At 43.6% G+C, this 15,164-nt stretch overlaps 1 protein-coding gene and 1 long non-coding RNA gene across 2 annotated transcripts in view; both read right to left on the bottom strand.

Annotated features, from left to right (window-relative positions):
- The window catches only part of LAPTM4B (lysosomal protein transmembrane 4 beta), a 122,295-nt gene that overhangs the window by 103,267 nt on the left and 3,864 nt on the right, over positions 1-15,164 (bottom strand). The gene's annotated exons all lie outside the window — the stretch shown is intronic.
- Positions 2,276-11,223, bottom strand: LOC109305072. The gene is made up of 3 exons (XR_002099551.1): positions 11,212-11,223; positions 7,193-7,194; positions 2,276-2,355 (listed from the first exon to the last, which is right to left on the bottom strand). It is a non-coding gene; the product is annotated as an uncharacterized LOC109305072 (long non-coding RNA).

The raw sequence follows: 15,164 nt of genomic DNA, 5'->3' as shown, positions 1-15,164 counted from the left end.
AAGTGACTGAGAGTAGGTTCAGGCTAGATATCAGGAGGCGCTACTTCACTGTCAGGGCGGCTAGGATCTGGAACCAACTTCCAAGGGAAGTGGTGCTTGCTCCTAACCCTGGGGGTCTTCAAAAGGAGGCTGGATAATCACCTAGATGGGGTTGTTCGACCCCAGCATTCTTTCCTGCCCACGGCAGGGGGTCGGACGTGATGATTCACTCAGGTCCCTTCCAATCCTACCAACTATGAAACTATGAAAAATAAGATATCTAAAACACAACGAGATGTTCACACAGATCACACAGTAAAGGATGATGCAAATCACCAACATTCATGTCCCAAGATGAGGAAGGGATACAACAGTGAACTGTGTAGGGAAATAATGTGCCTAATACACTTGCCCAAATTTTAACTGAAGAGAGCTATTGTGAAAATATGTTCAAAGGACATACAATATAAATCTCCGAGTTAAAGAAACTCAAGGAGTTAATTAAAGAGGCCAAATCATCAGGCAGTATGACAGTCGGTGCAAAGCTAAAAAGTACATTATTGCAGTCCTCACAGTGAAAACTGAACACCAATGGTTTATACATTAAAGGTGCTAATAAAAACTGAATGTCAGTATATTCAAATAGAGAGAGGCATTGAATTATAAAAATAATTCATGTTTTTATTAATAATAACTAAGTGTTAACTGAAATTGGGCATTGCAGAAAGCATCTTTAACCCACTTACCACAAATACAGAGATTATTTTTCAGCTATAAATACAATTTGCTGTCTGAATATTATCATAGATACACTCTACTTTCTACAGTGTTTGACAAAATACAATGCAACAAAGTCAACAGCTAGATTATATACCTGTAATTCTGATTTAAAAAAAAGATAACAACCTATCTGTCATCAGATGAAATGTGGACTGTAATGGCCAGAGCTACTGCTAAGGATGAGACACTGAAAGAAGTGACACTATTAGCACAGAGTGGTTGTGATAGCATATCCACAGCCCTATGATCAGTCTAAGAGAGAACCTTAAATAATAGATTGGTTTTTATTTAAAGGCACTACAGTGATAATTTTGAAGATGCTACAGAAAAATATATTTAAAAGGATACATTAAAGTCATTTAGAAAATCTAAGAGAACACTCAGAGACATTTTATGTGGGTTTAATATGAAGAGTGACATTCAGGAAATTATTCAAGGTTTTCACATTTAAAAAAAAACCATAGACGAAATAAAGTGTAACAGCCCATGTTACTGGCTCCCTAAAGCTGAGTAGGTATACCAAGAGCAAAGATGGCATTTACTTGTTTAAGGCTTCCCTGAGGTAACCTTACTTGAAGATACTACAACTGAACAGTCAATCATACATACAAAATCCATTCTTTCTAGATATGATATACCTTACACCAGAATGTCTGATGCAGATCCACAGTTTAGTGAGAAGGGGTTTAAACAGTGTACAGTGAAGTACAAGTTCAAACATGTAACTGTTAGCTCACATTATCACCAATCTTACAGGCTGGTGGAATACTTTGTTACAATAATTAAAGCATTTACTAAAAAAGGAATGCAGAGTAAGACTCTGATTTTTAAATAGCAATAGCAAATCACGGAAGTCAGTGAACCAAGAATGGTTTGTCATTTAATGACATTTGGTTCAGGAGAAAACTGAAAAGAAGAATGCCCATTCTATTAGAAACTGATGCTAGAGTCTCTGAGAACCTACAGCTGTATGAAGAGGCTCATAAGGCAAAGCAAAAATCCTCAACATGATTGAGTCTACCCCAGGAGCTGCTGCTACTTTGTGAAAATGGTGCTGCATATATCCCCTATGGAAAACAACGGTAGCAAATAGTATTGATGTCATAAGAAGTAGCCTCGCATCTGTATGGGTTATCAATGCAGATGGGTAGGTAAATGGAAGAATAGACAGCATCTTCCCCAAATTGTAGGAGACACAACAACACGAAACACTGAGTCAAGCATCTTTCCTGAGAAGGTCTCAGGCAGACAATCAGGACAACACACTGAAATAGTCCTAAGGCCATGACTCAATTGGAATGTATGGACTTATCAACACCTGGTATGACTGGTGCTAATAGCTCAGGGGAGGTTCATCCAAAAGCACCCAACACTTCAAAGAAAAACTAAACATTTCTCCTTAAACATCCAAAGTTCTGAAGCATATTAATTATTTTTTAATTGTCATTAAGTTTTTAATTGTTATTGTCAAGAGGTAAAACTGGGCCCTTGAGCACCCTCACGGTGGCACAGTATCAGCTTCCCCAGTCCAGCTGGGGAACAGGTATGAGGCCCTGGTGACACTGGCGGAAGAGGAAGGTGAGGAGGAAACCTCTGCTGAGGAGGTCACTCCACGCACAGAATGGGCTGAAGAAGGTAAGTTGACCCGGAAGAAGAGACGCCAGGTACTCATCATAGACGACTCCATCCTGAGAGGAACAGAGGGTCCCATCTGTTGCCAGGATCCCATGACACACGAGGTTTACTGTCTGCCTGGAGCGCAGATTCAGAACGTGACAGAGATGATCCTGGCCCTCATCCGGCCCACTGATTACTACTCCATGGTCCTAATCCATGTGGGCACTAACGATGCGGCCAGGAGCAGTCCAGATGGCCTGATGAAGGACTACCAAGCTCTGGGGGGCAAGCTGAAGGAGATAGGGGCACAGGTTGTCTTCTCATCAATCCTTCCAGTGAGTGGAGGTGGAAGATGCCATGGGACCTGCATCTGGGATGTCAGCTTGTGGCTTCAGGAATGGTGGCTTGCAGCAGGCTTCAGCTTTCTGGACCACGACCCACACTTCAAAACAAGAGACATGCTCGGGTGGGATGGGCTCCACCTCTCCCCCAAAGGTCAGTGTGTTCTCTTTCAGGTTGGCTGATCTCCTCCGGCAGGCTTTAAACAAGGTTCATTGGGGGAGGGGGAGGAAAAGGACCAAAGGAGCCACGGAACACTGAACCAGAAGACACCCTCAAGAACAGCCCGGCCAAGATAGGCGACAACCACAAGAAATACCCAAGTAAGAGACAGGGGCCCGGATAGTCCTGGGATTGGGGGGAAGCCCAATTGGCTCAGGAGGCCTCAAATGCCTCTACACTAATGGTTGTAGTATGGGGAACAAGCAGGAGGAACTTGCCCCCCTGCTAGCTAACACAAACCCAGACATAGTGGGACTCCATGAAACTTGGTGGGATCCAATGCACGACTGGGTGGTAAACATCAAGGGCTATAGGATGTATAGGCAGCATAGAACGGGGAGGAAAGGTGCAGGTGTGGCGCTCTACATCAAAGACCAACACACATCCTCAGCAAACAGCACTGGGTCTGAGGTAGGGCAGACTGAGGTGCTCTGGGTCAGAATACAAGGGGGTCCAGGGGAAAGGGACCTAACGGTGGGGGTCCACTATAGGCCACCTAACCAGGGAGAAGAGCTAGACTGGGAATTCTCAGGTCAGCTCACGGAGGCAGTTAAGTCAAGGGACGTGGTCATTATGGGTGACCTAAACTACCCAGACATCTGCAGGGAAGAGCAGTCAGCCAGGTCTGACCGCTCATGTAGGTTCCGAACCCAGTTACAGGACCTCCATCTAACCCAGGAGGTGCACAGTCGCACCAGGGGAAATGCCTTGTTGGACCTGGTGCTGGTCACAGGCGATGACCTGGTGAGGGGACTGTGGATGCTGGACCACCTGGACGATAGCAACCATCACCTACCAGAATTCACCATCCAGCGCAGGGTGTCAAAGGCCTGCATCAAGGCAGCAGCCCTGGACTTCAGGAGAGCGGATTTCAATGAGGTAAAGAGACTAGTCAGGAAGGCACTGAGGTCCCAGAGGGAAGGGGAGTTGGGAGTCCAAGAGGAGTGGTCGTTCCTTAAGGAGACGATCCTCCAAGCCCAAAGCATGACAATCCCCACGCAGATCAAAGGGGGAAGAGCGCTCAAAATCCCCCATGGCTCACCAAAAGCAACTAGGAACATCTCAAAGCCAAAAAGGAGGCGTACACCCAACGGAAGGGAGAAGCTGTCACCAAGGGGGCGTATACCTCCATTGCTTGAGATTGTACGGGGGCTGTTAGGAAAACTAAGGTGGAGATGGAACTGGGACTAGCAACCTGGATCAAGGATAACAAGTCCTTTTTTAAATACGTAGGGGGTAAAAAGAAGGTACCAAGTAACATGGGGCCTCTGCAGGACATGCTTGGTAATCTGGTGGTACCATCAGGTGACAAAGCTAATCTCTTCAACAGATTCTTTGCTTCCATTTTTCTGAGCAGGGACAGGTACATCCCTCCCACTGGGAATCCGGACAGACTCAGGGGAGGTGCAGCCAGGCCCAGCATCAGTGAGGACCTAGTCAGGGAACTTCTGGAGTGACTAGACATGTAAACATCAGCAGGTCCCGATGATCTCCACCCCAGAGTGGAGAGGGAAGTGGCAGAGGTCATTGCGGGACCCTGGCACAGCTTTATGAGCACTCATGATGCTCTGGTGAGGTGCCAGAGGACTGGAAAAGGGCCAATGTGGTCCTCATTTTCAAAAAAGGGAGGAATGAGGACCTAGGAAACTATAGGCCTGTTAGTCTTACCTTGGTCCTGGGGAAGCTCTTTGAGAAAATTATCCAGGAGCACATCTGTGAGGGACCAGCAGGGGAGATTATGCTTAGAGGCAATCAACATGGGTTCATTAGAGGCAAGTCATGTCAGACCAACCTGGTTGCCTTCTACAACCAGGTCACAAAAGCCCTGGACACAGATGTCACGGTGGACATAGTCTTTCTGGATTTTAGGAAGGCCTTCAACACCGTCTCTTACCCCATTCTCATTAAAAAATTAGGCGACTGGTGTTGGCGCCTACACAGTCAGATGGGTCACAAGTTGGCTGAAGGGCCACACCCAGAGTGGTGGAAGACAGGTCATTTTTGACCTGCAGGGACGTGGGCAATGGGGTTCCCCAGGGTTCGGTCCTCAGGCCCCCACCATTCAATATCGTCATCAGCAACTTGGATGAGGGGGCAAAAAGCACCTCGTTCAAGTCCGCAGATGACACTAAGATGTGGGGAGAAGTGAGCACGCTAGAAGAGAGGGGCAGGCTACAACTAGATCTGGACAGGTTACAGAGGTGGACAGATGAGAATAGGAAGGGTTTCAATACGGACAAGTGCAAGGTATTGCACCTGGGGAGGAAAAACCAGCACCATACCTACAGGCTGGGGAACTCCCTTCTTGTCAGCACAGAGGCAGAAAAGGATCTTGGAGTTGCTATTGATTCCAAGATGAACATGGGCCGCCAATGTGGGGATGGAGTCAGGAAGGCTAACCACACCTTGTCATGCATCCACAGATGCATTATGAGCAGATCCTTCCCCTCTGTGTGACACTGGTCAGGCCACAGTTGGAGTACTGTGTCCAGTTCTGGGTGCTGCACTTCAGGAGGGATGTGGATAGCATCAAGAGGAGGGCCACTCACATGATCAGGTGGCAGCCGGACAGGCCCTATGAAGAGAGACTATGGGACCTGAACCTTTTCAGCCTACACAAAAGACGACAGTGGGGATCTGATGGCCATCTACAAACTAGCCAAGGGGGACCAGCAGGAAATGGGACAGTCCGTGTTTCCCCAAGCACTACCAGGAGTTACAAGGAATAATGGCCATAAGCTGACCGAGAGTAGGTTCAGGCTAGACATCAGGACGCACTACTTCACAGTCAGGGTGGCTAGGAGCTGGAACCAACTTCTTAGGGAAGTAGTGCTCACCTTTACCCTGGGGATCTTCAAAAAGAGGCTAGACAATCACCCAGCCAGGGTCGTTTTACCCCAGCATTCTTTCCTGCCCATGGCAGGGGGTTGGACTTGATGACCTGCTTAGGTCCCTTCCAACGGTACCAACTATGAAACCCTGGGCAGCAGCCATGCATAGGGCAACACCATTGGCCGTGCTGCTGCTAGCATAGTGGTAGCAATGCAAGAAGTACAGCTACTCCTGTTTTGTGCCTCCAGGGGGCCCCAGCTGCTCCTCCTTTGTTACGCTACTGGATATTATAATGTCTGTAACATAAGCCTCTGCACAATACACAAATGATTCTCAGTTATAACTTGGACCCTGAAAGAAGCACACCTCTGCCTGACTGCTTGGCCCTGAATGATTACTGAATTCAGGTTCTAATGAAGAATAATAAATGACAGGCATATTTTCCTGTCCAGAAAAGTAAAATAATCTCTCAGTGCCATTTGGACTAAGTGCCAAATTGCTCCGCTTCCTCAGGGTATAATGCTATATCAGAATAAGTTTGATTTTTGTAATATGAAAAGCACTAAAAATTATTAACCAAAAGAGATAATAAGGGAGTCAAGAAAGTGTGCCTTAATGAAAGATGGTCATTCTGGACCTTACAAAAGGGGCCTGTATTTTTTGATTCACATAGAATAGTTTTTTATGAATTACAAAGGATATGATTTATGGGTATAATTATCTATGAAATTCCTTGATTTCAAGAAAGCGTGTTATCATATATCAGAACAATACTGGCCAGCAGATGAAAGAGAAGATGCTTATAAATGAAAGTGATTCTGACTGAACAGTAATTAATAGTGGAATATTACAAGACTGAAGTCAGAAAATTCCTAGGTAATATTAACTGAAACAAATGAATGTGTAGCACAGTTCTTAACATTACCTTATTAAAAGCAACCACAGTTCTATGATACATAACAGCAGCAAACCCAAATGGTAAGATTCAATTTAGCATCTATCCATAGTATTACTGGAATAAGTCTTCCCTTATAATGTTGTTACTTAACAATTCTTAAACATTTAAAGAAATCTGAAGAAAATTTCAAGAAGAAAGGAAAAATTTAAACGAAGTTATACCTCTAATTTTGCATCATTTGGTTAAGAGAAAATGCATTTATATTTTATAGTTTGGAGGATTTTTTCCCCCCAAGAAAAAAGCCAGTATATGTTTTCTAACACCCTAATACTCAAAGCTAATATATCACTGGGCGTGTCTACACAGGCATTAATGCACGATTGCTGCTATGCATTAAGTTTAGTGTCTCTAATATGAGGTATTAACTAAACGCACAGTATTCGGTGATACTACGCAGTAGCAAAAGCACATGGTCTTCTCATGACGCTTAATGTGCAGTAGACTAATTCTACTGCGCATTGGCACGGCTTTTGCCACGATGCACCAACATGCAGTAGAATTAGTCTACTGAGCATCAAGTGCCTCGTGTAGATGCACTCACTGAAAAGTATCTGTTAGCCACAGTAACTGACCTGCTCAAATTTGGCTCAAAAAGCTGGGTGGTATTGTGCCTCTGAAAGACTTCACTATGAATGAACCTAGGGTTACTAGGCACCATGTGGGGTTACTAGGAATAATGGCCACAAACTGTTAGAGAGAAGGTTCAGGCTGGACATCAGGAGACATTACTTTACAGTTAGGGCTGCCAGGCTCTGGAATGGGCTCCAAAGTGAGGTGGTATTCTCTCCTACCTTGGGGGTCTTCAAGAGGAGGCTGGACAGATATTTGGCTAGGGGTGATATGACCCCGGCACCTGTTTCTGCCTGGGGCAGAGGGTTGGACCTGATGATCTGTTTAGGTCCCTTCTGACCCTAAGCACTATGATACTATGAACCCAGATAAGGCAAGGTAAGTGGAAAAGGGATTATCCCCTGTGAAATTAGACAAGTTTTTTTAACTTTATGCATCTAGAAAAGGATTGTCAGAACTAACAGGAGGCACACATATCAAGGACAAGAGGTATATCTGAGAATATGTCATTCAATAGTTCAAAGTCCTGGGAAAAGCAGCAGCAACAGGATGCAAGAGCCACAGGTTGAATTGGTTGCCAGGAAAGATATTTTTTGTTTCTCTTTTCCACTATTTAAGCCATCTGGCTTACGCTGCTTAAAGCTTATTGTTTCTCTGGACACAAATGACAAGTTCATGCTATAGACTAATTGTATAGTAAGGCAGATATGATAGTACTATGCAAAATAAATTTTGCAGGAATGGTAAGTCAGTCAGTCACACCTACCATTTCCCACAACAAAAGCTGAATGGTATGTTCAAGTCTATTGAAGAGAGATCTAAAGTTAGCAGTTTAAAGATGGATTAATGCAGTTGTTCTCAACCTTTTTAGATTAAAGGCACTCCTCATTAGACTCAAGACACCCGTCCATAACTTTTGTGAATTAAGCAGCACCTCATTTAAAAACATTAAACTTATTTATTACAGTGCTTATTACCTCCTTGCTGAAGGGCTGGGCAGTGAAGTCAGGGGAACAGCTAAGCACACAAGAGCCTGAGCCTGTGCTTATCTGAATGTCTCCTCACATTTCTCTCAGCACCTTTCAAAGGATCTTACAGAGCCCTTGGGTGCCCCAACATCCTGGTTGAGAATCCCTGAATTAACAGAAATACTCTTTTTTCCAATAACAGAAAGCTAATCTGTAAAAATCATTGTCACAAGATATTACTGAAGCCACAATCTAGACAGGATAGAAAAAGGATTAAATATTTTTTACAGATAATATATATCCTTGGTCACATTATACGTGCCCTCACACTTGAGGGCATAAGCCAATTTTTAACTAACAGTAGGTTAAAACAAAACTTGCCTTCACCAAGCAGCAGAACACCCACAGATTGGCACTGGGAGTTCTAGATGGTGGAATTATTCTATACCTCCTAACATGACATTTTACTGTGATAATCATTTAATACCCAGAACAACCCTTGATTTACAAATACTAAAGGTATTTATGTATTTATTAATGTAAAATTTAATTTTAAGATTTCCTGTTTTTTATTTTTACTCATAAGTAATTTTCACCCTGCTGTGGTGTCAAGACACCAGATCCTTACTATTGAAAACCATGTAATGATTCCCGAAATGGGCACATAGCTGCTTGAAAAGTTCTCCACTACTGGGTATATTTTGTTCAAATTAGAGGTTGTTACTGAAGCTATTATACTCTTTATTGTATAACCTAGCACTTTCATTTTTTTAAGAGAAGAGGACAATGGGACTCTCTTAACAGACACATGGGCACAGGATCATAGGCGAGTCATACTATTCTACACTGAACTTGGAAAAAAAGAGAAAATAAAAGTGAAATGGTCCACTCTCAAAATAAACACTATGTCTTTCATTGCTGTGGTATTTAAGATGAAAAAGCCCCTTTTGACCTTGTTTGGGAGTGTTCAGTTGATCAGCCAATGGCAATGTGGTTTTGTGAGAAGTACCTTATTTCATCTTATAAATACTACTGCCAGTAAATGTTTGGTATATTTATATTATGCTTTGTTATTAAAAAATGATGCTGAACTAGACAGAACTTCTCTGATTGTTCAACCATGTACTACTGTCTTTAAAACAAGAATAAAAATTTTAAGGATGGCAATTTATATTAACTTTCTTGCAAATAACAGAGTAAGCATAGCTAAGAACACAGGCTTGTTCTATTTAGCTTCTTATTCTGTGTCCATCACTATGTTATTGGAGCAATTTAGTAGCTAGCTTTTAACAAAATGCTATGGATTTTTTAAATATTTATATTCTCATACTACATTTTCCTCTTTAAAACTGAAATTCACCGCTGGCATACACCACACTGGCACAGAGAAAGAAAAGACCGGTGCTGAATTGCTGGACAGCTCCTTCAATGCAGTGATGCAACCACCTAAACAAGAAAAGAACTTTGGCGTGAAGAAATAAGTACAGCAGGGGTTTTCAACCTTTTTGGATCAGTGTACCCCTGGTAGCCAGACACAGAGAAGTGTGCCCCCAGCGGCTGCACATGGAGCGGGGGAAGGGAAGAGTGGTGCATGGTTGGATGTGGAGTGGTGGCAGCTGCCGCATGTAAGCCCCTGCCCCCCACGTCCAGCTGGAAGGGTGGTGCCTGCGTGGCACCACGGGATAGTGTGTGGCAGTACTCCATCCTTGCCTGCCTGCACGTACCCCCCTAGTGCCTTCTCGAGTACCCCCAACTGACAACCCCTGAAGTACAGGATGGGGACCAGGAAGAAGGATGCATTCATGTTACTGATGAGGCATACATAAGACTATAAAATGGTAGGAAAGGAGGAAAACATACCTTTCATCATCTTATTCTCCAATACAGATTCAGAAAAACCCTTATCATGTACTTGGGGATGTATTTGGTAGCTGTATTGGTGTGAGACAAAAAGAAATGGAAAACTCCAGAACTCTTGGTTCAGAGATGATATCTTTTTATTAGACTAAGAAATTGCAATATATATTTCCTGCAAGCTTTTGGGCACACATGCCCTTCCTCAGGCTCAGGGAAAATTAAAGATGGTAAATTTTGAAGTATTACCTTCTGCCATTCAAGTCAACAGAAAAAAAATTGCACTTCTTGAATGGCACAGGATCAGGTCTTTCGCACTTCCACAGATATCCATCACTATGCATCTAGGTAATGGAAAATCCTTCAAGGAGATCATCAACACATCTGACATTGTTCCCTGTTTGTTTTTTAAATAAAGAAAACAGAGTCCAGTTACTCAGAAAGAGGATAGCTTGGGTTTATAAATGCTGCTGCTAAGCATTTCAAAGACAAGATATTATTACTGACTAGTCAATATTAAATGGACACTCAGAAACAAGTAAAAGCTGTATCATTTTATTTTAACATGCTATGTTAAAAAAAAAGATAGACACCTACTTTATTCCTTCCTGATACAGCTTTGAACAACTTACTGTCAAATAATTTCATTGAAAACAATTACCTGGGGGCATTTTCCATATTCCCCTTTCAATTTTAATATATAATATTTGCAATTTGGATAATGGTTACCATGGGATTATCAGTGACTTCCTACTTCATGTCTGATATTACAGGTGAAAGATAAAGCAACAACCGTTGCAAAAACCTGAATAGATATCACTCCCTCCTGCTCTATTCAACTGGTCAAACTACTGCCATTTTTTTTAAACAAGATAATGTCTGTATTCAACATCTTAACACCTATTGCAAGCATTGCCTCCCCTCTACAACAATCAATGCATGAAGTAGAATCTACTTTCACCTGTACAGATCTCACTGTCGGGAGGTTTTTGGAAGTCATCTCAGTGTTCTTGACAAGGCCATTGCTCCTTGAAAGTTATATTTTATATTAAAGTTCCTCAGTATTTCTAGCAGTATTTCATATGGCTTTACCAGGAAGAAATGTCTATAGAAACAGCATTCACTAATCCACAGTATTCAAAATAATAAGGCTAAGTTAAAAGTTTATTTAATTGCTGTGCCTACTAAGTAACTATTTTAAATATTTGGCAGGCAGATTCCTTCTCATTTATGCATTAGGAATATCTATGTAATAAACTGCACTGATAATGTGAGTCTGTCCACCAAGCTGTATTCTGCTTGCTTATTTATCTACCGGTGGGCTTCCAGATGTTCCAAATTCCTGAGTAACTTTAAACAACCAACAAGGATATAGTAGGGAAAGGGGTCCTTTCTAACACTATGTGGCAGATAGACAAATGGCTCAAAAACTACAAGCAACGGGTAATTACAAATGGATCTGTGTCAGAATGGCGGGTGGCTTCAAGTAAAGTCTCTCAGGGGGCTGTCCCGGGCCCAGTGCTGTTCAACATAATAATTTGGATGCTGGAATTGAGAGCTCCTTGAGAAAGTTTGCAGAAGACACAAAACTGCAAATGACTGCAAACAACCTGAAGGACAGGAGTGCAATTCAGAGGGATCCTGATAAATTGAAAAGCTGTGCCCAAGCTAAGAGGATGAAGTTCAGTGCTGAGAAATGCAAGGTACTATACCTCGGGAAGAATAATAAAAAATACAAATACAAAACAGGTAACACCTGGATGGATGGCAGCACTACAGAGAAGAATCTGAGAGTCTTGGTAGATCACAGATTCAATACGAGTCTGCAATGCAGCTGCACAAAAGGCAAATGTGGTTTTGGAATGCATCAATAGAAGAAACATTAGGTGAAAGATATGGGAGGTGATACTTGGTACTGGCTAGGCCTCATCTACAGCAGTGTTCTTGTGAAGGTTATGTAGGTGGGACTTCAATTCATTGCCTACTTGAAAAAAATCAGTTGCTTGCACTTCAAATAGATGAATCAACAGATATCTTGAACAGTGCAATTGTGTGGCGTTTTGCTTTTCTCATGGTATGACCAGGGTTTTTTGACAAAACGGTTGGTGGGGTGTAAGGTGCAAAAGATTGAGAACCACTGATCTGGAGTACTGTGTGCAGTTTTGGGCTCCGTATTTTAAAAAGGATACGGAGAAGTTAGAAAGGGTTCAGGCTGTGCAAGTGACAAAAATGATAAAGGGCTTGGAAGACAAGTCATAGGAAGAGAAGTTGAAGGAAATAGGCATGTTTAATTTGCAGAAAAGGTACTTAATAGAGGACATGATAACAGTCTTCAAATACCTGAAGGATTGCCACAAAGAAGAGGAAAAACATCTTCTCTCTCTTGTTGTAGAGTATAGCACATGGACCAACAGCTTGGAAAAAAACTTCACTGTTTCCAGTGAGACAATAGAATAGATTTCCTAGGGAAGTTGTGGACTCTCCATCACTGGAGGACATCGAGAAGAGGTTGGACAGGCATTGGTAATGGATGATTTAGGAGTAGCTATGCCTAGGCTCTACTATGGATACCTCTGGGCCTTGTTTGTTGCCACATGAGACCAGGAGGGAATTTTTTTTCCTCCTTCTGATGCTACATGTGTCAGATTGATTCTTTTTACCTTCACCAAGGCTGGAGATTGTGACATGGGCATGCCAGTGCTGCTGCTGGGACTCGAACCCAGAGGTTCCTTGCTAGAGGGCCTTGCCCCTCCACTCAGGTCAGACTGACTGCCATATTTGGGGTCAGGAATTAATTTTGCCCTATGGTTAGTTTGGTGCAGACTGTGGAGTTTTTTACCTTCCTCTGTGGCACAAAGCATGACCGTCTTCCTTGAATCTCTCAAGTTGTTTTTGGCAACCTTGCAACAGCAGGACATAGGCTGCAGTGGTCCCTCTGCTTTACCTGTGACAGGTTAGGGTACTGTACCTTGTGGTTTTGACATTGTTGCTTGTGTGGTTTTGTTGTTTATTTGGTTAGTTAGATAATGGATTTGTGCAGCATGGTTTGACTAGGGGTGGTCCTGCCTCAGGTAAGGGGTTGGACTGGGTAACCTCTAGAGGTCCCTTCTAACTCTGCTTCTCTATGAACCTGCGATTCTACCATTTGCCTCATGTTGCTTTCTAAAATTATCATAATTTGAGGCTCATGATATTTTTTTATGTATGAAAATATTAGTTTAAGAAATTTCCAAATTGTATTTGTTGTCATTTCCCTCTTAATATGAGAATTCTATACAACTGACCTCACATAATACTAAGCCATCTGACTACAGATGGAGGTATATGAAAAATGAAAATAAAAATGCACCAATCTCCAAGTTATTTCTAAAGCCTTTTTCTATAAAGTATGCTGGGAGACAACTTGAAGAATACATAAGCATGTGGTGAAAATGTAAAGGTTTTTCTTACTTGATCTTGAATTGGATTGACCTGCCTAATTCACTTGTGACTTTACTGCATAAGAATCATGCAATCATCTGAAGATGAAGCAATAAAACCTTAACCAGAAGACCATCATCTATTTTTGCTCATACCCACTGACACTACTGTAGGTTATAAAATTACAATCAATATCTTAAGAGAGGGTTGCCCAGCTTCTAAGCAGTCACGGGCCAAATGCCCTGTGGGCCACTCCAAGGCAAGCCACAGATTCCCCAGGCTGCATGTCATGCACTTGTCCACTCCTGCCCCACTGCTGTACCACACACCTGAACGCCCAACACCTGCTGCACTACATTCCTTTGCAGGCACTCCTCCCATCTGTGTTGCACCGCATGCATGTTTTCTCTCCATTTCCTCCTCCACTGCACCTTTTGTGTGGCTTCAGGCTCACCCTTACCTCTGCAAGCCATGCTACACCACACTACTCTGCGCCCTAGGACAGAGGTAGGCAGTAACAGCTAGAGGAGGGAGAAAAAGCCCAGAGACTCTGCTGTTGCAGCTGGTGAGATAGGGAGAACAGTGGCCAGGAAGGAACCTGGGGGGCCACAACTTAACCCCTTATTGGACACATGAAGTCTGTGGGTTGCCAGTTGAACAACCCTGCCTTAAGAACAAAAAGCTTTCCAAACATGCATCTGTAAACTTGTGCCTTTTCAACCCCATTAACTGCTTACTGAAAAAATATGTCCACCATTTGTTAAGTATTTTGTCTCTGTAGGTTTGTGAGAAGCAACTTCCTTTGCATATTGGTATCCACATTCGTCCAGATCTCCATTCCTTTACTGGTCCTACAACTTTAATAGGAAAGGCTCTTCACCAACATAGAAAGAAAGAGAAGGAAAAAATAATCTGTACTCCATGAATGTCATGATTTCTAGAGGTGCACCAATAGAGATTTTGGGGGCCGATAGCAATAGTCAATTTTTAAGGAGGCATATCAGCTGATACCAATCCAATTTCCAATACAGCTGCATGCAGCTGGTAGGGCTGTTGTGGTGAATGGGGAGGGGAGAGGGAAGGGGCATGCAGGGGCAGATCAACATCTCTCACAATGAGGGAGGAGTGGGGCTGGGGTAGGCTTTGCCCAACCAGAGTGGGGCAGGTGTGGGATGGAGCCATGGATGCTCTGGGTGGTGGTGGCTCACACCGCTGGTCTGGGAGAGGCTAATCTGCTTGTTCAGCAACCACTACTAGTTGTCCAGGAGGCGGGCTGGGAGGGGGGGGCATGTGCCTCCAGATCTGAGTGGGGCAGAGTGAGCTGCAGCTGTGGGGCGGGGCTGGGGTGCCACATTGTGCTGTGCTGGGAATGGGCGCCGGCGGCGCTGGGAGCATGGCCCCAGCCTGCAGCTGCAGCCCACCCTGTACAGTTCCGGGGACACATCCCTCCCTGCCACCCCCCCGGACAAGTGGCATGAGCAGCAGCAGGAGCTGCTAGACAAGCGGACGAGCCACTCTCAGACAAGTGGCACACAGTAGTGGGAGCCGCCACCTCCCTGCCATCCGGATGAGCCGCGGCTCCGTCCTGCACCTGCCCCGCCCCGGCAAAGCCCACCCCAGCCCCA

Source organism: Gavialis gangeticus, unplaced genomic scaffold (genome assembly GCF_001723915.1).
Source record: "Gavialis gangeticus isolate Ggan-Ray unplaced genomic scaffold, GavGan_comp1, whole genome shotgun sequence".
Classification (NCBI taxonomy): domain Eukaryota; kingdom Metazoa; phylum Chordata; order Crocodylia; family Gavialidae; genus Gavialis; species Gavialis gangeticus.
Note: the sequence above shows the minus strand (reverse complement) of the source record. Positions and strands in the feature narration are given on the sequence as shown.